General features: G+C 41.7%; 1 long non-coding RNA gene across 1 annotated transcript; it reads right to left on the minus strand.

The window, feature by feature from the left end:
• Positions 1–450: 450 nt before the first annotated feature.
• On the minus strand, positions 451–23,898 carry LOC139746241 (uncharacterized). Its single transcript, XR_011712117.1, has 3 exons — positions 23,589–23,898; positions 13,323–13,659; positions 451–3,772 (listed from the first exon to the last, which is right to left on the minus strand). It is a non-coding gene; the product is annotated as an uncharacterized lncRNA (long non-coding RNA).
• Positions 23,899–27,659: the final 3,761 nt, after the last annotated feature.

Raw genomic sequence — 27,659 nt, forward strand, 5'->3', positions numbered from 1 at the left:
GAGAGAGAGAGAGAGAGAGAGAGAGAGAGAGAGAGAGAGATAGAGAGATTTTACGCTTTTCTTTTTTCTTAATGCAAAGGTTTCCCTCTGGCTTTCCATTGCAACTTCTTATGGATGTGTCCCCCCCCCTCCTTCATCAGGGGTTTGTTTTCGGGTTCTGCCCCTATTGCCTACCCTCTTTCTTTTCCCAAATAAATTCTCTATTTTACCTTTTAACCTGAAATGATTCCACTTTAAAACTTCAACCCCACTCCTACCCCCTTCCCCCTTCCCTCTTTTCATCTTATTCTCTCAAAGACCTGAGCAACTTTTTACAGCAAAAGAAACAGTAACCTTTGTAAAATCTAATGGTACTAAAATAAAAATTTCTCAATTTCTAAGAATCAGTTTTTTTTGCCTCTTCATTTTCAAAACACCACAACTAAACCCCTGTAATAACATAAATATGCTGGGCATAACTATATTCTCCACTCTTTCCTGGAAATCTCACATAATCAACATCACAAAGTCTGCTTCCCAAAAGCTGGGAGTGTTGTTTAGTTGTAATTATTGTTTTTGTGAACAACTGTTAAATATCTACGTAAGTTTTGTTTACTTATGTATAGAATACGGTTCACTCATCTGGGTTGGCTCATGTATCACCTCTTTTCAATCTTCCCTTTCCATATACTTTGATGCTGCTGCTGCTCTCTCTATTCCATAATTATCGTGCTGACCACTGTTCTTGTGAGTTGTCTCCCTGTGTCACTATTCCCAGGGTTTGGATATGTGTTTGGCTACTGTATCCCATAGTTCCTGTGTGGAGTCTATTCACTCATGGACCAGCTGTTACGATACCTTCTTGTCTCATACCTTCTTGTCTCAAACAGTTAAGCTATGGAATTTTCTTTCTTCTTTTGTCTTTTCATCTTCATGTAATCTTTCTTCCTTTATGAGTCAGGTTTAGAGATGCTTGCAGAGAACCCTGACAGATTTATTTTCTTTTCCTTTTACTTTTTTCGTTCACTTGAGATGGCTTTGATTGGGGTATGGTTTGCCTGTGCTATGTGGGTAACCAAAACAAAAAAATCCTCTAACACTCCTGAAAACATACTGTTCCTCTTCAATGTGATGCTCTGTGCAAGCCACTACCCTCTCAGTCACCTCTCTCCAATACAACTTACCAGGTACATTCAACAAACTCATAACTGTTAAAATATTCACTTTTCCCCCTTCCCTTTGTACAACAGCACTATATAGGAATTTTGCCAATCCTCAGACACTTCATCATGAGCTACAAATGCAAAGAAAATCCTAACTGACCAATCAACAATACAATCATCCCCTTTCTAAAGAAATTCAACTGCAATCCAATTAACTCCAGCCACTTTATCACACTTCATCTTAAACAAGGTTTTCACTATCACTTTTCTTTTCGGCAGACCACTTGCCATGACTCTTATTTCGCATACCTCCATGTCTAGACTTCTCCACATCTGCCATTCTATCAACAAACACATTTAACAATCCTTCAAAATACTTACTCCATCTCAAACATACCAAACTTTTGCATAAAACACTTTGGCCCAATTGCAGCTCAAGCACTTACATATATCTTCAACCACTCCTGGGCATTGAACAAAATATTAAACTACAAAAGCCCTCCAAACCTCACTATTCCCCTTTTCCTACTGTCCTATATCATTTCTTTCTTCATTATTCAAACTCTGAAAAAATGATCTGCAACAGTATCAAACAAAATATCCTAATCATACCCACACATCATATCTTAAGATGCAATCACTTCACCACCACCACACTACACACACAAAATGTACAACATATACTAGGTTTCAACCAACCACAACCCCCATCCCACACATAACAAATGGCAATAGACATTAACAATCTAACACTGTCCTCTGACATATCCTCACACAGTAGATACTTGACATCACCCTCTACAGCAATCACTAACTGTATATCTGTTCGCTAAGGCAGAGTCACTCCTCTTGCACATATAAGCACTGCTTCCTTACATACCTCCCACTCCTCACTTAATCCTTAATTTCATTTACTCTCAACGGCCACTGTTCACCCAAACCTAGTTTCATTTACTCTTAATTGCCATTGTTCACCCAATCCTTGCTGGTACCTCCTCACGCAAGTGTCTTTTCCAAACTCTTTCACTTTCACCAACGTATTCCCTTTCACGATTTCTTCTTTTCCCACAGCCTCTATGAACTTTCACCTTCATCAAAAAGTTAACACATCCTAACAACTGCTTCTTTCACACCTTTACATCTAAGTCTCTCTTTGGCATGCCTATCAATCTGAACATAATCTAACATCAACCCAACTCATCCATGTATACTTAGGTATGTTCCTCTTTAAACCCTTTAAAGCGTCCAGACAGATATTTATGAAAGTAGAGCGAGAGCTCTATCTGGCTTAAATTGCTTAAGCAATGAGTTTTGTGCCTAAAATTCAAGGCTGCTCAATAAGCCTGGGAGGTGGCTGAGGTGGCAGTGCATGACAGTGTGTTCCTGCAGTAAATCATCCTCAACCCATGCCAATGAGATCACTTTTCAGAAGTTTTCTAAGAAGGAAACTGAGTGGCTTCATGATGGATTTAGAGGACCAGGTAGAATATCCTTAGTTATTTGACAATGATAATCCATCATCAGACTGTGGAGAGTGATTTTATGGATGCTAACTCTTGTAGCCAGCATCAAAAGCTGACCAAGAGGAGCCAGAAAAACGTTTTCTAGCAAAAGCAGAGGCAGTTTTGAAGGCACCCCCTTGCCTTGAAAACACTATCTCACTAGTGTAGCTGGTGATTTTCACAAACTTTTATACTTTCAGGCACCACATTACCTTGAAAACACTATCTCACTGGTGTAGCTGGTGATTTTACAAACTTGTATACTTTTCCTGTTATGAAAAAATTACCAAATGATCACACTGACCACAGCAATACAAAATTCATGACAACAATGAAAGTGATAATAATCACTAATCACTATTTTGGTGTTGGTAAAATATAGAATTAAACATGCACTGTGGTAACTTATATGACACTCAATCCTTACAGTCACACTTTTTAGCATGCTGTGATGTAATATTTATGAAATAGATCCATACATTCTCTGCCTCTCCTGATGTCACACTGATCCTCCTTAATCATATGATGTATTATTTTTACTATTATCACATAATTCTAGGTCCCCTTTTGTGGGGCTCTAGGAGTTTCATTCAAAGCTGCACTCCAAAGATGCAAGGAAATGATGGATTCCTTTGGAGCAAAGAGGTTCTTGATGAGGGTGTACTCCTTTCTGGCTTTTAAAGATAGTATACTGCCTTTCTGAAGGTGTCTTTTCTCTATGAAAAATAGAGAAAAGTAAGATACAGAACTGGCTTTACACATGTTGTTGGTCAAAAGCTTTATAAAAAAAAGTTCGTAAAGGACAGCAATAAGGAAGACATTTTTCCACATGGCTATCTTCATGATGCAGCATTTATTTCTTTAATAATGCAATGACAGATTCAAAGCAGAAATGCCTATTACAGTCGGGAGAGCTACAGACCATAAATAGCAAATTTCCAAGTCCTGATTAAACTATTTAAACACCAAAAAAATACAATCTCCACAATTACCTTGTTCTTAGGTGGTTTGGCTTCCAGTTTAATGGCCAATGCAACTCTGGCATCTTCTTTCTTCTCTTTATGAAATCCACTCATGACGAATTTGAAGACATCATACCTTTTTTTGTATCTTTTTGTCCAGAATTTCCTGTAAAAGTTCAAATATATTTTTGACAAAGCAGAAGTTTGTTTCTAATGTGCTAATACTGCCACTAACATATCCTGTACTCTGTACAGACACATCCAAAACTTCCTTAAATAAAAAAGAAAAAAAGAATTTGTTGACAGAGCTCTTGTGCGGGAGACTAACAAGTTAAAGTGCTCCTTATGCTACACCTAGCTCCATGATGCTTATGTTACTTCTCACTATGGCCTTAACAGTCCTTCTTCTTTCAGTTTATGAAATCAAAATGACTAACAAAAAACAGAGAAGTGGCTAGTTGGTTATCCTGAATCTTATTGCAAGGAAGTGGCCTCCACCTCACATCTCTCTTCTGGAGGAATGTATCTATAAAATACTGCTGTCTATTCAAAAATCTGGGAAGCATCACTCAAGTTTTGGTGGAAACATTACTCAAGCCTCCTGGCTTCATTGTTTCAGTATACAAGCTTTCCTCTACTTACGACCTATGTGACTTGCGACCATCCATACATACGACCGGAAAAGAATATCAATCAAAAAATAAAATTATGAAATATGAACCACGATGAGAAGAAAGGAGATATAGGTAGTATGATAGAGGAAAGAAACCTGGATGTTCTGGCTCTGAGTGAAACAAAGCTCAAGGGTAAAGGGGAAGAATGGTTTGGAAAAGTCTTGGGAGTAAAGTCAGGGGTTGGTGAAGGGACAAGAGCTTTGGAAGGAGTAGCACTACTCCTGAAGAAGGAGTTGTGGGAGCATGTGATATAGTGTAAGAAAATAATGAGTGTGTCAGCAGCTTTGGTTCCCGAGACTGGGTATTTGTGATGGGTGATTTAAATACAAAAGTGAGGGTATGACGGGTGTACACGGGGTATTCAATGCTGTGAATGGAAATGCTTGTGGATTTGTGTGCTGAAAAAACATTGGTGATTGGAAATACCTGATTTAAAAAGATACACAAAAGTTACATTTGTGAATACGAAAGATGGTCAAAGAGCATTATTAGATTATGTCTTAATTGAAAGGCATGAAAAGAGAGACTTTTGGATGTAAATGTGCTGAGGAGGGCAGATTGTGGGATGTCAAATCACTATTTTGTGGAGGCAAAGGTGAAGATCTGTAGAGGTTTTCAAAAAAGAAAGAGAAAATGCTGGGGAGAAGATAGTTGTGCAAGTAAGTGTGCTTGCAAAGGAGATTTGTGTGAGGAAGTACCAGGAGAGATTGAGTGTAGAATGGCAAAAGGTGAGAGCAAATGACATGGGACGAGTGAGTGAGGAATGGGATGTATTTAGAGATGCAGTGACTGCATATGCAAAAGATGCATGTGGCATGAGAAAGGTGGGAAGTGGGTAGATTAGAAAGGGTAGAGAGTAGCGGGATGAAGAAGTAAAGTTGTTAGTGAAAGAGAAAAGAGAGGCACTTGGATGATACTTACAAGGAAGAAGTGCAAATGACTGGGAGATGTATAAAAGAGAGGTCAAAAGGAAGATGCAAAGGCTGAAAAAGAGGGCAAATGGGAGTTGGGGTGAGAAAGTATCATTAAACTTTAGGGAGAATTAAAAGATGTTCTGGAAAGAGGTAAATAGTGTGCATTGACAAGAAAACAAATGGGAACATCGTTGAAGGGGTAAGGGGGGAAGTGATAACAAGTAGTTTTCAGAAAAGAAGAGTGAATGTTGGGGTGAAGAGGGTGGTGAGAGTAAGTGAGCTTGGGAAGGAGACTTGTGTGAGGAAGTACCAGGAGAGAATGAGTACAGAATGGAAAAAGGTGAGAACAATGGAAGTAAGGGGAGTGGGGGAGGAATGGGATGTATTTAGGGAATCAGTGATGGATTGTGCAAAAGATGCTTGTGGCATGAGAAGAGTGGGAGGTGGGTTGATTAGAAAGGGTAGTGAGTGGTGGGATGAAGAAGTAAGATTATTAGTGAAAGAGAAGAGAGAGGCATTTGGACGATTTTTGCAGGGAAAAAATGCAAATGAGTGGGAGATGTATAAAAGAAAGAGACAGGATAAATTGATAACTTACTCTCACCACCCTCTTCACCCCAACATTCACTCTTCTTTTCTGAAAACCCATACAAATCTTCACCTTAGCCTCCACAAGATAATGATCAGACATCCCTCCAGTTGTACCTCTCAGCACATTAACATCCAAAAGTCTCTCTTTCGCGCGTCTGTCAATTAACACATAATCCAATAACGCTCTCTGGCCATCTCTCCTACTTACATAAGTATACTTATGTATATCTCGCTTTTTAAACCAGGTATTCCCAATCATCAGTCCTTTTTCAGCACATAAATCTACAAGCTCTTCACCATTTCCATTTACAACACTGAACACCCCATGTATACCAATTATTCCCTCAACTGCCACATTACTCACCTTTGCATTCAAATCACCCATCACTATAACCCGGTCTCGTGCATCAAAACCACTAACACACTCATTCAGCTGCTCCCAAAACACTTGCCTCTCATGATCTTTCTTCTCATGCCCATGCTTTGTCGCTGTCTCCCGCGTTTGCGAGGTAGCGCAAGGAAACAGACGAAAGAAATGGCCCAACCCACCCCCATACACATGTATATACATACGTCCACACACGCAAATATACATATCTACACAGCTTTCCATGGTTTACCCCAGACGCTTCACATGCCCTGATGCAATCCACTGACAGCACCTCAACACCGGTATACCACATCGATCCAATTCACTCTATTCCTTGCCCTCCTTTCACCCTCCTGCATGTTCAGGCCCCGATCACACAAAATCTTTTTCACTCCATCTTTCCACCTCCAATTTGGTCTCCCACTTCTCCTCGTTCCCTCCACCTCCGACACATATATCCTCTTGGTCAATCTTTCCTCACTCATTCTCTCCATGTGCCCAAACCATTTCAAAACACCCTCTTCTGCTCTCTCAACCACGCTCTTTTTATTTCCACACATCTCTCTTACCCTTACGTTACTTACTCGATCAAACCACCTCACACCACGCATTGTCCTCAAACATCTCATTTCCAGCATATCCATCCTCCTGCGCACAACTCTATCCATAGCCCACGCCTCGCAACCATACAACATTGTTGGAACCACTATTCCTTCAAACATACCCATTTTTGCTATCCGAGATAATGTTCTTGACTTATATATATATATATATATATATATATATATATATATATATATATATATATATATATATGTATATATATTTATTTATTTATTTTTGCTTTGTCGCTGTCTCCCGTGTTAGCGAGGTAGCGCAAGGAAACAGACGAAAGAATGGCCCAACCCGCCCACATACACATGTATATACATACATGTCCACCCATGCACAATATACATCTATGTATGCGGGTGGGTTGGGCCATTCTTTCATCTGCTTCCTTGCGCTACCTCACTAACGCAGTAGACAGTGACAAAATATAATAGAAAAAAAAAATACATATTTTACAAAGGATGTAAGGCATGTGTATGAGTAGGAGGAGAGGAAAGTCACTGGTTCCCAGTGAATATTGGTTTGTGGCAGGGGTGTGTGATGTCTCCATGGTTGTTTAATTTGTTTATGGATATGGTGGTTAGGGAAGTGAATGCAAGAGTTTTGGAGAGAGAGAGAGAGAGAGAGAGAGAGAGAGAGAGAGAGAGATAGAGAGAGAGAGAGAGGGGGGGGGGGGGGAAGCATGCAGTATGTTGTGGATGAGAGGGCTTGGGAAGTGAGTCAGTTATTGTTCGCTGATGATACGGTGCTGGTGGCTGATTCGGGAGAGAAACTGCAGAGGTTGGTGACGAGTTTGATAAAATGCGTGAAAGGATAAAGTTGAAGGTAAATGTGAATAACAGCACCGGCCATAAAACATCTTGATCCTTCAGCACAAATGTATCTTTTCTGTTTTCTTTTCCTGTCTGTCAAAGTGCAGATATTAATTTCTCCTGACAAAAATCAGTTTCTTACTTTAAACAGAGAATATAAGGCATATCCTTCACCTGATGGAAGTGTGATTGTAAACAATGAAAGGTTAATGCCACTCCTTACACTAGATTCTTGAGGTATCCTTGATACCTCAAGTCAAATGAGTTACCATTTACAAATCAGGAACAAAAAACTCTAAATGGGCTTTTTTTCCAACCCTGGTTTATTGATGAGACTGAAGAGAGTTGTTACTGGGCAAATATTCTGCATGCTGAGAAGAGAACGAGCTATGATCGGTTTAAGGGGCTAGAATTTCTAACTTAGCACTATCTGACTTGGTGCTCATGCTTAGCAGATCTAAGGCTAATAGAAAATAATGATGGTCTACTGAAGGAGGAACATCTCTACTATGGAATGAGTGGAGAAGGTGGAAAACTAGGATATAACATGAATGTTGGAGCAGTATTAAAGAATAAGAGGTGAAAAAGTAAATAATACAACTTCTTAAATTTATGTATACTGTCAGCATTAACCATGTCCTCAGTTATTCTGTTCCATGCATCCACCATTTGTATACTATAAAAGTATTTCTTAACATCCTTACCATTATTTGATTTCGTTATGACCTGTGGTTGCTGTATTCCTACATCTCTTGATGAATTGTTCTCTGTCCACATTGCCAATACCTTTTAAAAACTCCTCTCTTTCAAACTGAGTGAATTAAAAGTTCCCAGCCTTTCCCTGTAGCTTAGTTCTGGTACCATTTTAGATGCTCTCCTCTAAAGTTCTCTATGAGCTGTTTGTCCTTCTTCAGGTGTGGTAACCAAACCTGAGAAGCATATCTTAATTTTGGCAATAAATAGGATGTGAATAGCTTGCTGAATATTTCCTGATCCATATACTTGAAAAGTATCCTGATGTTTCACAACAGACAGTTGCCTTCTAAACTATTCTCCTATATGGGAATTTGACAACAAATTTATGACAATGTTGATTCTCAAGTCCTTCTCACACATAGAATCCTGAAGCTTATTTCCTGCCAGGTAATAATCATACTGAGGCTATCTTTCCCTTTGTACCATCCCTATTACTTTACATTTGCTTGGGATGGTTTCATTTCCCATATTTCAGACCAACTGTGGAGTCTCTTTAGGTCCCCTTGGAAGCTGAAGTCCTTGCTTTTCACTTCCCTTATGACCTTTGTATTATCTGCAGACATGTTTGGGTAGGATTCCATACCTTCAGGCAAGCCATTAACATAGCTGAAGAGGAGAAATGGTCCCAGAACTGAACCCTATGGCACTCTACATTTGGAAAAAGCTTCTGTTATCATGTCCTTCGTTCCCTCTCGCTGAGATAATGTCCATCATAGGAGTTTCCATCTTATTCCTACCTGCTGATATTCATAATCAGCTTCCCATGCTTTCTGGCAGACAAGATACAAACAGTCCACCCTGCCTATCCTTTTGCCCAGGACTGAGCTCACTCTCTTGTAGGACTCTGACAGGCTAGTTAAACGTGAACCTCCTTTTCTTAAAACCATGCTGTCTCTCACTTTGGAAATTTCTCCTCCACAGAAAGTCATCCATTTGCTTCCTAATAATCCTTTCCAAAACATTACAATCTACACTTGTTAATAAGACTGATCTGTATTTCATCATTTGTTTCTGGTCTTGTTTCACAAATATAGGCCTGATGTTTGCCCTTTCTCATTCCCTTGGCACTTTGCAAAGACACCTTGAACAGTGATTCAATTGGTTTATCTGAGTACCTGCACAAACCTTCAACACAAATGGTCAAATTTTATCAGGAACATAAGACTTGTATTAGTAGAGTCCTTTTAGTATTCTGTTAACATCTTTTCAAGATATCTTAATTATTTCCAAAACCTTTACATTCCATTTCATGGTGGTGAGGCTATAGTGTCTTCCATCATCAAAACACTTTTGAACTTGTTATTCAGTTCCTCACATATCTTACATTATTTTCTAAAGTCTTTAATTTAAATTCCTTACTCTGATTAGCTGCTCCTTAAATGACAAATGGCTCCTGATGAATTTACAATAAAGTTTTTGACATTCACCAACCTTATTCACAATATTCTTTTCGTAGTTTCTTTGTTCCTTCTTTCTTATCCTATCATACTTATTTCATACTCTCTTATGTCTTGCAAATGCTGGCTAGCTGAGATGCTGTCTACACCTGGAAGTTCCTTTACTTTCATACATCTTTTATTAAGCAATTTCTTCCTCTTTCTTACTGTTCCTTACGTACTTGAGGCTTGAGGTAACAATTCTCCTTCACTGTGAAATTCACATAACCTTTCACCACAGAGCCCTGGTTCCAGGTTACTGAACTCCATTTCCCAATTTATGTTTACACAGAAATTATAAAGGAATCGGAAAAAGAAATCAGTCAGAAATTCAGGGTTATAGCTAAATAAGATAAAATTGATAGGTGTTATATCTTCACGATGGTTGAAAAGTTTTACAGATGCAGATGCAATGGAAATTCTGACAAACGATGAAAGCACAGAAGTAACAATGGAAATTTAAGTTTGAGGATGGATGCCGTTTTAATAGGGAAGATACTGGGTTTCTGGATAAATCAGGAGAGCTACAGGATGTCATATGGGGATTTAGTGTATGAAAACCAATCTGGTATCAAATGAGTATAGAGAGAAGGGATATAAAATATGGTCAAATGGTGAGAAGATGGAGATCTTTCACAACTTTAAACCAACTGAAGATATTTTGAATAGGTTGAAGAATGGATATGAACATATCACTGAGTGCTCCAAGGAAAATCATGATGGACAAGAAATGTCAGCCAAACATGTAGTAAGAGCTAATTACAGAGCATATTTCTATCAACTATGATTAATAAGTTATGATATAACACAATGACAGGATGACTAAACAGCAAAAACATATGAGATTTGGAATGAAGAAAGGAGAGTGGAAAGAGTGAAATATAAAATGAAGAATGAAATTTTCAATTTTCAAAGTGAATATTCAGAAGAGAAGGATGTGTAAAGAATGACTCAGAGTGCATAATAAAGTATGCATTAAAGAGAAAAGAAGTAAAGCTAAGGAGAGACCAAGAGAGAGGATGAAGCAGGGATGTGACAAAATACACTGCTAAAAGGAGGGTCAATGTAAGGGCATGAACAAAATGATATTTTTAAACATCTCTGTGCACAATGAAAAAATCAGATACAAATGTGATGTAGTTTCTTCCATAAGTTAAAGTTCACTGGGGATCCCTCCCCACCTTCTTAAATAATCCCACTAAAAACACTATAAAAGTCGCGTACTCCTCCATATTTCTCATCTTATTCTTCATTTTCCCAGGCAACTCATGTATATTTTTTAAGAGGTCACTGTACATGCATACATGCACAACCTTCAGGTAACTGACCATGCACACATAATGATGGCAGTACATTTTCTGTGCCTTATTAAGAACGAAAATGATCTCAACAGGCCACCAGTAGTATAACAAGTTGCTGGGCATTCAAAAAGAGGTGGGAAAAGTTAAAATATCAATTGCTGTTGGCCATCGTTTTGTAACATAACATCAACTGATGTTCATAGTTGTTTAAGGTTTAAATAGGCAAACTAGTCCAAGGAGCAACAGGTGAGTGACGTTCAAGACAATATAAGGAGTTAGATGAGTCTCTGAAACTGTCATAAGGTATACGTGTGCTTGCTTGGCTCTCAGAAAGCAAATACTACATGCTTGCACTAAAAATTTATGTGTATGAAAAGAACGAGGAGAAAAAGCAAGAGTACTGAAGCAAAAAGAAAAAACAGCAACGTCAAGGAAAAATATATGGATTTGTATGTAGCATTTATGGATCTGGAGAAGGCATATAATAGAGTTGATAGAGGTGCTCTGTGGAAGGTATTAAGAATATATGGTGCGGGAGGTAAGTTGTTAGAAGCAGTGAAAAGTTTTTATCGAGGATGTAAGGCATGTATGTGTACGTGTAGGAAGAGAGGAAAGTGACTGGTTCTCAGTGAATGTTCATTTGGGGCAGGGATGTGTGATGTCTCCATGGTTATTTAATTTGTTTATGGATGGGGTTGTTAGGGAGGTGAATGCAAGAGTTTTGGAAAGAGGGGCAAGTATGCAGTCTGTTGTGGATGAGAGAGCTTGGGAAGTGAGTCAGTTGTTGTTCGCTGATGATACAGCGCTGGTAGCTGATTCGGGTGAGAAACTGCAGAAGCTGGTGAATGAGTTTGGTAAAGTGTGTGAAAGAAGAAAGCTGAGAGGAAATGTGAACAAGAGTAAGGTTGTTAGGTACAGTAGGGTTGAGGGACAAGTTAATTGGGAGGCAAGTTTGAATGAAGACAAACTGGAGGAAGTGAAGTGTTTTAGATATCTGGGAGTGGATTTGGCAGTGGATGGAACCATGGAAGTGGAAAGGAATCATAGGGTGGGGGAGGGAGCGAAAGTTCTGGGAGCATTGAAAAATGTGTGGAAGTCGAGAACGTTATCTTGGAAAGCAAAAATGGGTATGTTTGAAGGAACAGTAGTTTCAACAATGTTATATGGTTGCGTGGCATGGGCTATAGATAGAATTGTGCGGAGGAGGGTGGATGTGCTGGAAATGAGATGTTTGAGGGCAATATTTGGTGTGAGGTGGTTTGATCGAGTAAGTAATGAAAGGGTAAGAGAGAAGTGTGGTAATAAAAAAGTGTGCTTGAGAGAGCAGAAGAGGGTGTTTTGAAATGTTTTGGTCACATGGAGAGAATGAGTGAGGGAAGATTGACAAAGAGGATATATGTGTCAGAGGTGGAGGGAACAAGAAGTGGGAGACCAAATTGGAGGTGGAAAGATGGAGCGAAAAAGATCTTGAGTGATCGGGGTTTGAACATGCAGGAGGGTGAAAGGCGTGCAAGAAATAGAGTGAATTGGAACAATGTGGTATACCGGGGTCGAAGTGCTGTCAATGGATTGAACCAGAGCATGTGAAGCGTCTGGGGTACACCATGGAAAGTTTTGTGGGGCCTGGATGTGGAAAGGGAGCTGTGGTTTCAGTGCATTATACATGACAGCTAGAGACTGAGTGAGAACGAATGTGGCCTTTGTTGTCTTTTCCTAGCGCTACCTCGCGCACATGTGGGGGGAGGAGGCTGTCATTTCATGTGTGGCGGGTTGGCGACGGGAATGAATAAGGGCAGACAGTATGAATTATGTACATGTGTATATATGTATATGTCTGAGTGTGTATATACATATGTATACGTAGAGATGTACAGGTATGTATACATGCGTGTGTCGACACGTATGTAAATACATGTGTATGTGGGTGGGTGGGTTGCGCCATTCTTTCGTCTGTTTCCTTGCGCTACCTCGCTAACGTGGGAGACAGCGACAAAGTATAATAAAAAAAAATTAAGGTAAAATTCGAATGAAGTGGTTAGAAAAATAGTATATATATAATACCATGCATAAGTTAAATAACCATGTACCCAGTCTAAGATAATGTTTCATTCATTAGTACTACAATACTGTAACTTCCACCAAAGAACACTAGTAATATCATAATTACATAAAGTTACGGGACTACATGAAATTCATAAAGTGCCACTTGTTGAAAAAAAAGATCAACACAAAATCAGATACTGTACTTACAGTACAAGCCCATTTCAAAACTCCTGGAGTGCTTTACTTGTGATTAAGTAACAAACAGGATCCCAGTAGATGTATAATGATGTCTGCTCTCTCGATTTGCTTTTCCTTCCATAGATTTTGTTCCAAAAGTTTTAGATGTCTTGTAACAAAATTTCTATTCTTTTACTGTAAATTATAGATTCCACAAATTTAGGAGGGCCTCATATTCTTATTCGCTCACAGTATAGGAGGTTGCTTGAGCAGGATAATTCACAGTTCATTTTATATATATATATGTATATATAAAGTTTACATATGCAGGAAGTCACTTTTGGGTGCCAATCATCCCTTGAATTCTCTGAAAGTATAGAGAGAAAATTAGATATATTTTCAACTATAAAGAAATAATGATAAAAAAATCAACACCATTCACATACACATTTCAAAACACTGGGCCCCAAAAGGGTAAAAATCTTTCCTCTACAACATAAATAATTATTTACCAATAGGTAATTACACACACACACACACACACACACACACACACACACACATAAAAAAAAAAAAAGTCATCTTCAGTGAGGTTACATCTTCAGAGTACCATTTTGTTGAAGAACTTCTCACTCCAAAAGTCCATCATTTCCCTGCTTCTGATTGTAGCGCAGCCTTTGACCTGCAGAAGCCCCCAGAGGAGGGGTCCTCGAATAACGATAGAATAACAAAAATAGGAATGATAATATATACTGTATGTGCATACACAACTAGATCTTCCCCCAAGCCATTTCATAAACAATCACCAATCTCTAAGCAGAAATAAAATTCTTATCCCTGCCTTACACCTCAGCAACCTCAACTCAAGAGATCACCCCTAACTCCAAAAAAAATGCACACAAAGGAATGACCCACAAAGAAATAAACAACCACCCTCCCAAACGACATACACTCATATGAGACCACACTCCCCAATTATACATGAGACACTCTCATGTCTAACACTCAGACATCAACCATCCCTAAAACACTACAGTGTCAACATATTCTGAGACCTTCATGTCCATGATGCAACTATCACAATGAGACCATTGAAAACTTGCTACTCAATTGCCTTGCACTTTCCCCACACATAGGTGCTCAATATCCCTATGCTTTATGACCAACAGTTCCATCTGCTGGAGATGACCTGCTTCCTAAGCACCACAGGAACCATGTAAAGATATGAGACTCATAAGTCAGGAAGAAAGTACTATATAATGTAAGTATGCATAGCACTAGTATATGTTCTGCATGTACATTATTCATCCATCGTTAACTTTCTCAGGATCCCTTTTCCAGGAGCTCCTGAAGCTCAAAGGAAGCATTACTTTCAGTAATAGTGAAATGATGTATTCCTTTGGAATAAGTTCTTCGACAACATTTAACTCTCTTTCATCAACAGACATTGATACAGTCTCATCGAAGATAACTTTTCAGTTACAATGTAACCACAGGCAGATGGAGTCTGCTTACACCCACACACACACACACACACACACACACACACATATATTATTTTCTTTCACACTTGCTTTCTATTTCCTGCATTTGAGGCAGTGCTGGGAACAAATGAAGAAAAGGCCTCAATTACTTACATCCATTCACAGGCTGTCATGTGTAACAACAGGCCCTTATTCACAACCAGACTCAGATTTTTCCATGGTTTCCCTCCCGGCTGTTTCATACTCCCTGGTTCAGTCTGTAGACAGCACGTCGCCCCCTGTATACCAGATCGCTACAATTTACCCTTATAGACAAGGGCATGCCAACCATGGAACATTTCATAATCTTTATCCCACGATACTACAGGTGATAGTGGGGAGGCATATGATTACAATATCAAGGAAAATGTGAGGGTAATAGGGAAACACTTTAATAGTGACTACAACCTATGGAAACCTCATTCTAATTATGAAAACCTCACCAAATGTATCCTATTTAAAACTGACCTCATTTTCGATAGTTTGAAAAGCACAGTTACTGGAAGGTATGTTTACAGAGTTAGCTCGGTTTGATATGTGTGTACTTACTCCCACCGTATGCTAGATGTGTTGGAAGGAAGATGACACCACTGCCATCGATATCTATTGAAAATATAAAGATTCAAAGTAAAATTCGGTTCGAGGGCGAGGTGAGATCATCGTTATGGCTCCCGTAGACTTTTAATATTTTCAAGTAGTTCAGCTCGAGGTTTTCTTTATCATAACCAATCACTAATCTCATAATTTGCAAAAGTAATGACTCTACGAGACACGTTCCTCCAGTGTTTCATTTCTATTACGTGGGAGGAGTCCACAGATACGAGTTTCTTACAAATCCACATGTTATTTCAGTGGTACCTCTAAACTGCGTACAGTTTTCTTCTGTCCACATGAATCAGATTCGTAGTGTCCTTAAACTACAAATTTATCATGTAAAGAATTACCTAATGCGCTTTCTTTACAATTTCTGGCGCTAAATTCTCTCAACTCAGAAGAAGAATACAATGTTAACTTTCTTACCGTGTGCACAAGTCAGCCAATATTTGTTTACTAAGTGGCAGTTCCAAAACGAGACGGAGCGTTCTTGTAAACGTTCTTTTAAAATAATCAATGACGACTTTCGTTTACTGCATTCATCAATCAGCTAATTACTATGGTCCATTTAGTTCTAATCATACATAAAAACTTTTAATTAAAAAAATGCTTTCAATTTCAATCTTTCTTAGTTTAGAAATTTTTCCTACGTAATCATGAAAGATATGTCGAAGTCGCCATTAGAATCCGGATATAAAGATGGCTGATTACATCTTTCTGATTACCAGTTGGTCAAGGGGCGTAAGCTGTGAATATGTATATCGTCATAGAATCACCTTCAACACCTGATAAGGGTATTAATGACTTTTCGACTGGCAGTCATATACTGACGATAACTACAATTTAATGACCCGGAGGACCAAATAACTAGTATTCTTCATTGAATTTTCAACGACCAAAGGAGAGAAGCTATCATAGACCACGTGGTCTCTTTAATTGCCATTAATGCAGTATTACTGATATATCCTATAATTAACAATTATATATATCCTATAATTAGCAATTCCCAGTATGGAGGGTTTAGGTAACGAGTACTCATTGTTGTGCACAAGAGTGGGGATTAAATACATTAGGTGCAGTGGTCCCTTTTCTACAAATCTGTTTAGACTAAATATATTGGTACAGTGGTCCCTTTTCTACAAATCTGTTTAGACTTACTTTTACAGAACTGCAGAATGCAGTACGTTGTGAAAGCTTTTGCTCCAGTGAGCCCACCCTCTTTATACAAGTTACCGACGCCCCTGATAAATCATTTCCATGAATATCAAGAGTAATTTGAGGACATTAATGATCATATTACGCTTCTGGAGACGCAGCAATATGGCTTAAGCCTCACCTACAACCTTACTGTCCGACATTATGCATTTGGGTAAATAGGCAACGCAAATTCATTCTTTCATTAGCCAAATTCATACAATAGCACCGAAGGGACGTTAACGGAGACAATACAAACCTTTTTAGTGCACTTTTGGTCCACCAATTTTCGCTTTTGGACATGCCTATATGGCCGATGAAATCAAATGCCTGATATCGTCTTTTTTACAGTTTTAGAGGAGAGAGCGGGTGGAAGAATGAAAGAATGGGAGGAGACGGGGAGACTGTACCCCTACAACTTTGAGCTATATAATACACATTAAATGATCGCTATGAATGAGTGATATTTTCTTTTATAGTTACCCCCAAATCATTTTCTATGAAAGACCTTAAGGACCATTTTCTATATGAGACCTGTTGCTCTCCAGTTCTAAAGGCTCTTTGCAGCACATTTCCAGGAGGAGGGAAATGTAGACTCCTTTAGAGCGACAAGTTCTCTGTAAACCCCAACACTGTGCTCTCAGTCATACAGCCTGGCGAAAGGGAAGTTTCCACTTGCAGGAATGTTCCACAATGCCATCAAAACACCACATCTCAATCATCAATTCATCACATGCCAGCCAGAGAGAGCTTAGCACATTTGTATTTTATGTAATCCAATATTTACCCATATATATACTTCTCAAAAACAAATTTGTCACTCGATGATACAATGTAATCGTTTGTTCAACACATTTCCAAGACATCAACGCTGGGACATCACTCCTCATCCAATCAACGTACAACTGGCAGGGGAATGTTCACTGAGCAGATCACTCATTATAACTGGCATGGGAGTGAAACTTCCATTTTACATCCAGTTATACTGCACTGATAGTTATGCTCTGTAGTCAGTTATATTGTAAAACCCATTAGATTGTACAGCCAGTTACATTGTACAGTTAGTTATATTGTACGATTATACTGTACAGCCACTTACATTGTACGGCAGTTATACTGTACAATCAGTTATACTATGTACAACCAGTTTTATTGTACAGCCAGTTATAATGTACAGCAGTAATACTATACAATCAGTTATATCATACAATGTACAGCCAGTTATATTATACAAAGTACTGCAAGTTATATTGTACAGTAAGTTATATTGTACAGTTACCCTGCACATCCAGTCATATTGTACAGCCAGTTATACTGTAAAGCCAATTATACTGTACAGTTATACTATACAACCAGTTACATTGTACTGGAACGCACACACACACAAACACAATTACACACATACGCACGTACACACAAAACATACACAATCACACACTCTCTCTCTCTCTCTCTCTCTCTCTCTCTCTCTCTCTTCATCAGTAAGGCTGGAAAACAGGCTCAGTTGCGCTGAAAAGTCGCCCAAACTTACAAAAGCCATTAGTGGAGTAGACCACATTAAGTAATGATGACCCTCCTTACAGGAAGAGGGGTAGGTGGGTAAATGGCCCTGGGAGGTCATTATACCCCCCACCCCCCTTTCAGTCTATCACATGAGGTACCCCTTATCTATCTCCCCTGGGCAGACTTAGAGGAAAAAAAAAAGTACGGAATATATATACAAAAAAAAAAATGAATGTTTTTCTTTGATTCATTTAGTCATAATCGTGCACTATGTTGTTTTCATTCTCAAATTCGTCATAATCATTCACGACACATGTATTTCGTCTCTCAATCGCTTCCATCGCATTTTTCAGTCACATCTACATACATCAGTCCTTGATACAGGGACGTGGGTTCGAACCCCTTCATCCACCCTGGACTCACCCACTCTGGCCAGAGGGCCAAGAACACCACTCACCCACCCTGGCCAGAGGGCCAAGAGTAACCACTCACCTAGCCTGGCAGGAGGGCCAAGAGTAACCACTCACCCAGCCTGGCCAGAAGGCCAAGAGCACCACTCACCACCCTTGCCAGAGGGCCAAGAGTAACCACTCACCCAGACTGGCCAGAGGGCCAAGAGTAACCACTCACCCAGCCTGGCCAGAGGGCCAAGAGTAACCACTCACCCAGCCTGGCCAGAGGGCCAAGAGTAACCACTCACCCACTCTGGCTGGAGGGCCAAGAGCACCACTCACCACCCTTGCCAGAGGGCCAAGAGTAACCACTCACCCAGCCTGGCCAGAGGGCCAAGAGTAATCACTCACCCACTCTGGCCGGAGGGCCAAGAGAACCACTCACCCACCCTGGCCAGAGGGCCAAGAGTAACCACTCACCCACCTTGGCCAGAGGGCCAAGAGTAACCACTCACCCAGCCTGGCCAGAGGGCCAAGAGTAATCACTCACCCACTCTGGCCGGAGGGCCAAGAGTAACCACTCACCACCCTTGCCAGAGGGCCAAGAGTAACCACTCACCCACCCTGGCCAGGGAGCCAAGAACACCACTCACCCAGCCTGGCCGGAGGGTCAAGAGTTACCACTCACCCACCCTGGCCAGAGGGCCAAGAGTAACCACTCACTCAGCCTGGCCAGAGGGCCAAGAGTAACCACTCACCCACTCTGGCTGGAGGGCCAAGAGCACCACTCACCCACCCTAGCCAGAGGGCCAAGAGTAACCACTCACCTAGTCTGGCAGGAGGGCCAAGAGTAACCACTCACCCAGCCTGGCCAGAGGGCCAAGAGTAACCACTCACCCAGCCTGGCCAGAAGGCCAAGAGTAACCACTCACCCAGCCTGGCCAGAAGGCCAAGAGCACCACTCACCATCCTTGCCAGAGGGCCAAGAGCACCACTCACCCACCCTGGCCAGAGGGCCAAGAGTAACCATTCACCTAGCCTGGCAGGAGGGCCAAGAGTAACCACTCACCCAGCCTGGCCAGAAGGCCAAGAGCACCACTCAACTCACCACCCTTGCCAGAGGGCCAAGAGTAACCACTCATCCAGCCTGGCCAGAGGGCCAAGAGTAACCACTCACCTAGCCTGGCCAGAAGGCCAAGAGTTACCACTCACCCACCCTAGCCAGAGGGCCAAGAGCACCACTCAGCACCCTTGCCAGAGGGCCAAGTGTAACCACTCATCCAGCCTGGCCAGAGGGCCAAGAGTAACCACTCATCCACCCTGGCCGGAGGGCCAAGAGCACCACTCACCAACTTGGAAAGGGGGCCAAGAGTAACCACTCACCCACCCTGGCCAGGGGGCCAAGAGTAACCACTCACCCACCCTGGCCAGGGGGCCAAGAGTAACCACTCACCCACCCTGGCCAAGAGGGCCAAGAGTAATCCCTCACCTAGCCTGGCCAGAGGGCCAAGAGTAACCACTTACCCACCCTGGCCAGAGGGCCAAGAGTAACCACTCACCCAGCCTGGCCAGAGGGCCAAGAGTAACCACTCACCCAGCCTGGCCGGAGGGCCAAGAGTAACCACTCACCCAGCCTGGCCGGAGGGCCAAGAACACCACTCACCACCCTTGCCAGAGGGCCAAGAGTAACCACTCACCCAGCTTGGCCAGAGGGCCAAGAGTAACCACTCACCCAGCCTGGCCAGAGGGCCAAGAGTTACCACTCACCCACCCTGGCCAGAGGGCCAAGAGTAACCACTCACCCACTCTGGCCGGAGGGCCAAGAGCACCACTCATCACCTTTGCCAGAGGGCCAAGAGTATCCACTCACCCAGCCCTGGCCAGAGGGCCAAGAGTAACCACTCACCCACTCTGGCCAGAGGGCCAAGAGTAACCACTCGCCCACCCTGGCAGGAAGGTCAAGAGTTACCACTCACTCAGCCTGGCCGGAGGGCCAAGAGCACCACTCACCACCCTGGCCAGGGGGCCAAGAGTAACCACTCACCCACCCTGGCCAGGGGGCCAAGAGTAACCACTCACCCACCCTGGCCAGAGGGCCAAGAGTAACCACTCACCCACCCTGGCCAGAGGGCCAAGAGTTACCACTCACCCACTCTGGCCAGAGGGCCAAGAGCACCACTCACCCACTCTGGCCGGAAGGCCAAGAGTTACCACTCATTCACTATGGCCAGAGGGCCAAGAGCATCACTCACCCACCCTGGCCAGAGGGCCAAGAGTAACCACTCACCCACCCTGGTCATAAATGCTTGCTATCGATCCAATAGATATGTCTTTTGCCCACTTGAAACCCGAGGATGAAAGAATAACCTCGAGTCACTGGAGCGTGGCGGATCCACCTTGTTTACCCTCTTCAGTGTTGAGCCAATATCTCTCCTTGAAAGGTGTCAGACGCCGGGGGTTGAGTGAGGTTAGGGCCGGCTGGCCGTGGGGGTTGGGGGTGGTTTGGAGTGCTGAGGTTGAGATGGTGTGTCGGCCAGAGAGATGGGGTTTATGGTCGAGGCGGACCTTCAAATATGAGATCCGTTTATGAAGGTGGCGAAGGTGACATCTAGGTCTCCCTGGGTGTCGAAGCCCCGGGCCAAGATATGAGAGGAAATCAGTTCGCTCTCACTCGAGGACGAATGCCACTACCAGGACAGTTGGTGTGTGTGTGTGTGTGTGTGTGTGTGTGTGTGTGTGTGTGTGTGTGTGTGTGTGTGTGAGAGAGTCCCTCTCTTCACGCTACCCTCACGCTTACACTCACATCGTGTTATACTCTGAAAATGTTTGAAAATGTTTCCTATCTTTTGTGCACGGTTTCATTTGTGTTGCCTTTGAGATGGATTGCTCTTTGGACCCTTTTCCTTGGCCTCAGCTGGTGTTGGGGGAGGGGGGGGGTGTCTGTCGGGTGTAGTCGCGGGGGGATTGTGTCTCGCCTCTCTTAGTGGCCCCCCCACTGCAAGGCTGAGAGAGGGACCTGGTGACGATTGTGTCTCGCCTCTCTCAGTGCCCCCCACTGCAAGGCTGAGAGAGAGACTTGGTGATGATTGTGTCTCGCCTCTCTCAGTGCCCCCCACTGCAAGGCTGAGGAATGACATCATGTCTCATCCATCCTAAGAACACCTTGTGGAGTCAGAAGCTGAGGACGTCCTCAGGACCCACTCCCAGCCTCGTCCTCAGCGCGAAGAGGGTCGCATAAGCTTAAATCTGAGGACGAACACAATGGCGAAAGAAACACTAAAACAATATCTCTCTCGGAGAGCCATCGTCATGATTGAACACACCAACAAAAAACGAGACGAAGAGACTTGTTATATAGCCTAAGTTCTTTGACCCCTAACTTTATAAATTCCTTTTAAAATCCTAACTGAAAAATTCTGACGTTGTGTGTAACGGACTGGGCCATGATAGACTGGACTGGTGACCGGTTTAAGTAAGGGACTGAGGCAAGATAGACTGGACTGGTGACTGGTTTAAGTAAGGAACTGGTGCAAGATGAGGCAAAGTGCCAAATTGAAGTTTTACTTTAAAGCCCCATTGGTGGCGCCAAAGGCCGTCAGAGGGGCGGGGCGGCAACCAGAGGCAAAGTGCAAAATTGAAGGATTTCTTGAAAGCCCCTTTGGCGGAGGCAAAGGCCATTAGAGATTCGTAGCGGCAGCCAGAGACAAAGAACCGAATTCAAGGTTTAATCTAAAGCCCCTTTGGCGGCGCCAAAGGCCATTATAGTGGCTTTGTGGCATCCAGAACCAAAGAAGCAAATTGAAGGTTGAATTTAACGCCACTTTAGCGACACCAAAGGCCATTGTTAGGGAGTGGCGATATCCAGAGGCAAAGTGCCTAATTGAAGGTTTAATCTAAAGCCCCTTTGGCGGTGCCAAAGGTCATGAAAGAGTCGTGAAGGCATCCAGAACCAAAGCGGAAAATTAGAGGTTTGAAATAAGCCCCTTTGGCGGCGCCAAAGCCATTACAGTGGCGTGGCGGCATCCAGAACCAAAGTGGGAAATGGAAAGTTTAATATTAAGCCCCTTTGAAGGTGCCAAAGGCCAATAGTGGTGTGGCGGCATCCAGAACCAAAGAGGAAAATTGAAGGTTTAATCTAAAGCACCTTTGGCGGCGACAAATCCCATTAGAGTGGCGTGGTGGCATCCAGAACCAAAGAGGAAAATTGAAGGTTTAAATAAAAGCCCCTTTAGCGGCGCCAAAGGCCATGAAATAGGCAGGCGTAAAGCCATCCAGAACCAAAGAGAAAAATTGAAGGTTTAAATTAAAGCCCGTTTGGCGGCGCCAAAGTCCATTAGAGTGGCGTGGTGGCATCCAGAACCAAAGAGGCAAATTTAAGGGTTTAATTCAAAGCCCCTTTGGCAGAGCCAAAGGCAGTTATAATAGCGTAGCGGCTTCCAGAGGAATAGATTAGTGTGAACTGTAAAATGACCAAATCTTCGTACAGTTCTGTGCTCACATCAAACCATTTTAAATGTGTCAATTAGGAGACCTATCTTGGAACAGGAAGGGTAACATCAGATGTCAAACAAATATAGATACAACGTGTAAAAGTTGACGTGTAAAAGTTGGAATCCAAGAGGCGTGTTAATACTCTCAGGTCTGAGGCCGTGTGACTCCCACCCGCTCAGGGTTTCGGGGTCTCCCACTTTGCTACTAACAAACACATTTACATCTTTTCTGATAATAGACGATCTATCTCAGGTAATACTATTTCATCATCAAAATGATCCCGAAAACCTTATCTAGAGTTTCTTTTAAATAAACGTACATGAAAAAATAAATATCTCGATACGTAATCACGTGATGAAAGTATATTCCTAACGTTCAAATGCAAAGATGTACAGCTTGTACGTAATATATAGATAACATAATTATTCACTAATATCGTCTATAAATTTCACCAGAAGTAAAGCATGATAAGGATTTGACGATAAATCATACGGGAACAACTCCACCCACTTTGCGTCCTGCGTTTCGTTCACTGATTCACCGCTAGCGTCAAAAAAAAAAAAAAAAAAAACCTATGATTTTAACGAAAACATGCTTACCTCGTCAAGGTCATGCAATATCCTCAGTACGACTTTATCCAAATGTATAGCAGTTTAATACTTTGACTTCCATTTGGCTGCCTCTTGTGACGAACGCTTGTGTGTGTGTGTGATCTTCATGGCATCGACAACTGAATGTTTACACTCTCTGAATGTCTGTACACCACATGAAGACGCTTTAGGATCATTAGCCATTGTTCTTATATCCACTGATAAGTCAACAGTTCTCACACCGTAACACTGTCTAAAAAATAAAAAAGGTATAAAACCATGATACAAACACGGACATACACTGGATACATCCTTACGCCACCAGTGGTCCGGGATAACTGACATAAACATCTGACGTCACATATATGAACCAGGGAGAATGTGTTTAAGAAGGGTAACTACCCTAGATTACCAATGGTTTCAAGACGTCAAATATTGTCACCACTAACGCCATTTTATGGATAAGCTCATAACTTATAAAGGAGAACGTGTAGAGAACGGTTAGGGTAACCTGAACCTTTTCATAAGTGACACATTAGGTATAATGTGCTTAATAGTAAAGCGATCTTATCCTGATAATGAAGTGCTTTGATTTTGATCATTGTATTAATATATATATATATATTTTTTCCGCTGTCTCCCGCGTTTGCGAGGTAGCACAAGGAAACAGACGAAAGAAATGGCCCAACCCACCCCCATACACATGTATATACATACGTCCACACACGCAAATATACATACCTACACAGCTTTCCATGGTTTACCCCAGACGCTTCAGATGCCCTGATTCAATCCACTGACAGCACGTCAACCCCGGTATACCACATCGATCCAATTCACTCTATTCCTTGCCCTCCTTTCACCCTCCTGCATGTTCAGGCCCCGATCACACAAAATCTTTTTCACTCCATCTTTCCACCTCCAATTTGGTCTCCCACTTCTCCTCGTTCCCTCCACCTCCGACACATATATCCTCTTGGTCAATCTTTCCTCACTCATTCTCTCCATGTGCCCAAACCATTTCAAAACATCCTCTTCTGCTCTCTCAACCACGCACTTTTTATTTCCACACATCTCTCTTACTTTTACGTTACTTACTCGATCAAACCACCCCACACCACACATTGTCCTCAAACATCTCATTTCCAGCACATCCATCCTCCTGCGCACAACTCTATCCATAGCCCACGCCTCGCAACCATACAACATTGTTGGAACCACTATTCCTTCAAACATACCCATTTTTGCTTTCCGAGATAATGTTCTCGACTTCCACACATTCTTCAAGGCTCCCAGGATTTTCGCCACCTCCCCCACCCTATGATCCACTTCCGCTGCCAGATCCACTCCCAGATATCTAAAACACTTTACTTCCTCCAGTTTTTCTCCATTCAAACTTACCTCCCAATTGACTTGACCCTCAACCCTACTGTACCTAATAACCTTGCTCTTATTCACATTTACTCTTAACTTTCTTCTTTCACACACTTTACCAAACTCAGTCACCAGCTTCTGCAGTTTCTCACATGAATCAGCCACCAGCGCTGTATCATCAGCGAACAACAACTGACTCACTTCCCAAGCTCTCTCATCCCCAACAGACTTCATACTTGCCCCTCTTTCCAAAACTCTTGCATTCACCTCCCTAACAACCCCATCCATAAACAAATTAAACAACCATGGAGACATCACACACCCTTGCCGCAAACCTACATATATATATATATATATATATATATATATATATATATATATATATATATATATATATATATATATATATATACACGATCTTTTATGGTGTTATCATGACCATTAACACCACCTTTTGGAATCTTTCAAATTTCGGTGGACTTACCATTTCTTCTTTGCCGAAACTATCAAAACAAAATGTCATCAGAGGAGATGTCAGACACAGAACAGGTGATTATTGTGACGCTATCTGATCGCTGAGGTACAGTACCGTAACACACTTTCGTGATAGACTGGCATCACACTAGTCTGGGAGAGTAGTATTTCTCAAACAGATCTTCCTTGATTGGACGGATATGCCCGCCGTATGATCACAGGGCCATCCTCTAGAGACGCAGATAACACATATGAAAGCCAACGATACAAAATAAACCAGAAATGAGCTTATGCACAATACTTCGTACGTATGTTTCGTTCGTGTGATAACCCTGTGAGGGTTTAGCTACCTTGGGGCTCCAGGCACTATATTAAAACCATCAGTTCCTTACACTTGAAAATAAGCATGAAATTATAACACTGTATACACAAATCTTAAAGAATCTGCTCACGGAGTCGATAGCATGCTGGGTTAACATTCAGTAATGCTCATGTGGAATCTATGTTCTAAATATTTTATACCTCGATCCCATCCAGCATTTGACGCCATAATAGTCACATGAATATTCAAAGCAACTCATCTATTGGGCAAAAGCATATCCAGTTGTGAAGTGTCTAGTTTACGAAGGGTCTTCTCATCATATGACTTGCCCTTTGTGCACGGAACATAATGAAGGAATTCATCAGGAAAGCAGTCCTCCAGGTCCTCTGGATATGCCTGTTGCAACCTTGCAGCCATTTCACGTAATTTAGCGGTATTATTTCCATCAATAATGTTCACGTCAGTCAGTTCACCGACACTGGTATTGACAGCTTCATACAAAGCCTTTTCCTGGGTCCAAGTCTACAGTCGATGGTGTAAAAGACACTGATATGAAATTGGCCTCTTGCTGACTGTGGTCGAGTCGTGAATATATTTTCCTTAATGCACCTTATCTTCCACTAACAACTCACCTTCCGGTTCGTAGCCGCAACAGTGAGAACGAATCTCTCTTATGCAAGCAATGTCATACACTTTGGTACAGGTCATGAGTGTACAATCCTTCGCTTGCAACAGCTTCCTGTCATCAGTGGCGTATTAAAGACTGTAGGACCCTGAGGCCAGAATATTCTTGCTCACCTTCCACTCACCTTCCTTGGGTTCTTTGAAGGATATAATGAGACTATGTCTAATGTACACAGTATTTATTTCTAAATGTAACTACACAAGCTTGGAACATTTCCAAATACCTGGTATGTTTAACAATCATGAAATCATAAAGGAATGATAATCAAAGGAAAGTAGGATCATCTCATTTTCAGAGCCGCCCAGGATATTAGGCTCTTGGATAATCTACAGAAAATCAAATTCTCTTACAGAGACGAGTACATCCTGACTTACTGATTTACCTGTTTATTTACCTAGAAATAAATACTGATATTTATCTAAAGTACAATCACCACAGTGTATTATGACAATATTTCTCCCAACAGTAGAATGGTGTGCTTTATATCAAACTAAAGTGAACTGAACAAAGTGGCCTTCACTTAGAGTGACAGTCGGAGTGGTCAAGGGGAATCACTGTCTGTGTTGTGGTTAATCCACTCATGCTTGTGTACTGACCAGCCTATCCTCACCTGTGTAGAGGATGACCCACTACTCTCTGTATACTGACCAGCCCACCTTAACCAGTGTATAGGGGAACAAACCCATGTTAGTGTACTAGCCAAGTTCCTCATCTCTGTGGCTTGGTCTGCCCACCCACCATTCATCACAGCTTCTTAACTTACAGTGGTACTCCAGTGCCTTTCTGTGTCTGCCATTATGATATCCTACACACCAACCTTAGTTAAATTTTCATGGTCATACTGATTCTATTAAAACCTTCTTAAGCATATACATAGTTGACTTAAACATTAAAATATAGAACACTAGAATAATCAAGTATAACTACTGTACGCCTAATTCTATAAGATTAGACTGCAAAATGTGCTGTAGTTGATTCACATATATTTTCTCAAGATTATAATCTGCAGTTGTTTATTATACTGACTGCTGAAAGTTGTAACTCGTGCCGGAATGTCCTAACAGTATGGAAATCCTGACTTCAAACAAAAGGACCAGGACACTGTAACACACGTGTGGACCGACATACGAGTGTTTTGTGCTGATTGATAATTGATTATAACTAAGTCCAGGATATGTGACCTACCACCAGAGTCCTATATTTCCAGGTGGTCAGTAGAGGAAAA

This window comes from Panulirus ornatus, chromosome 64 (genome assembly GCF_036320965.1).
Source record: "Panulirus ornatus isolate Po-2019 chromosome 64, ASM3632096v1, whole genome shotgun sequence".
Lineage (NCBI taxonomy): Eukaryota > Metazoa > Arthropoda > Malacostraca > Decapoda > Palinuridae > Panulirus > Panulirus ornatus.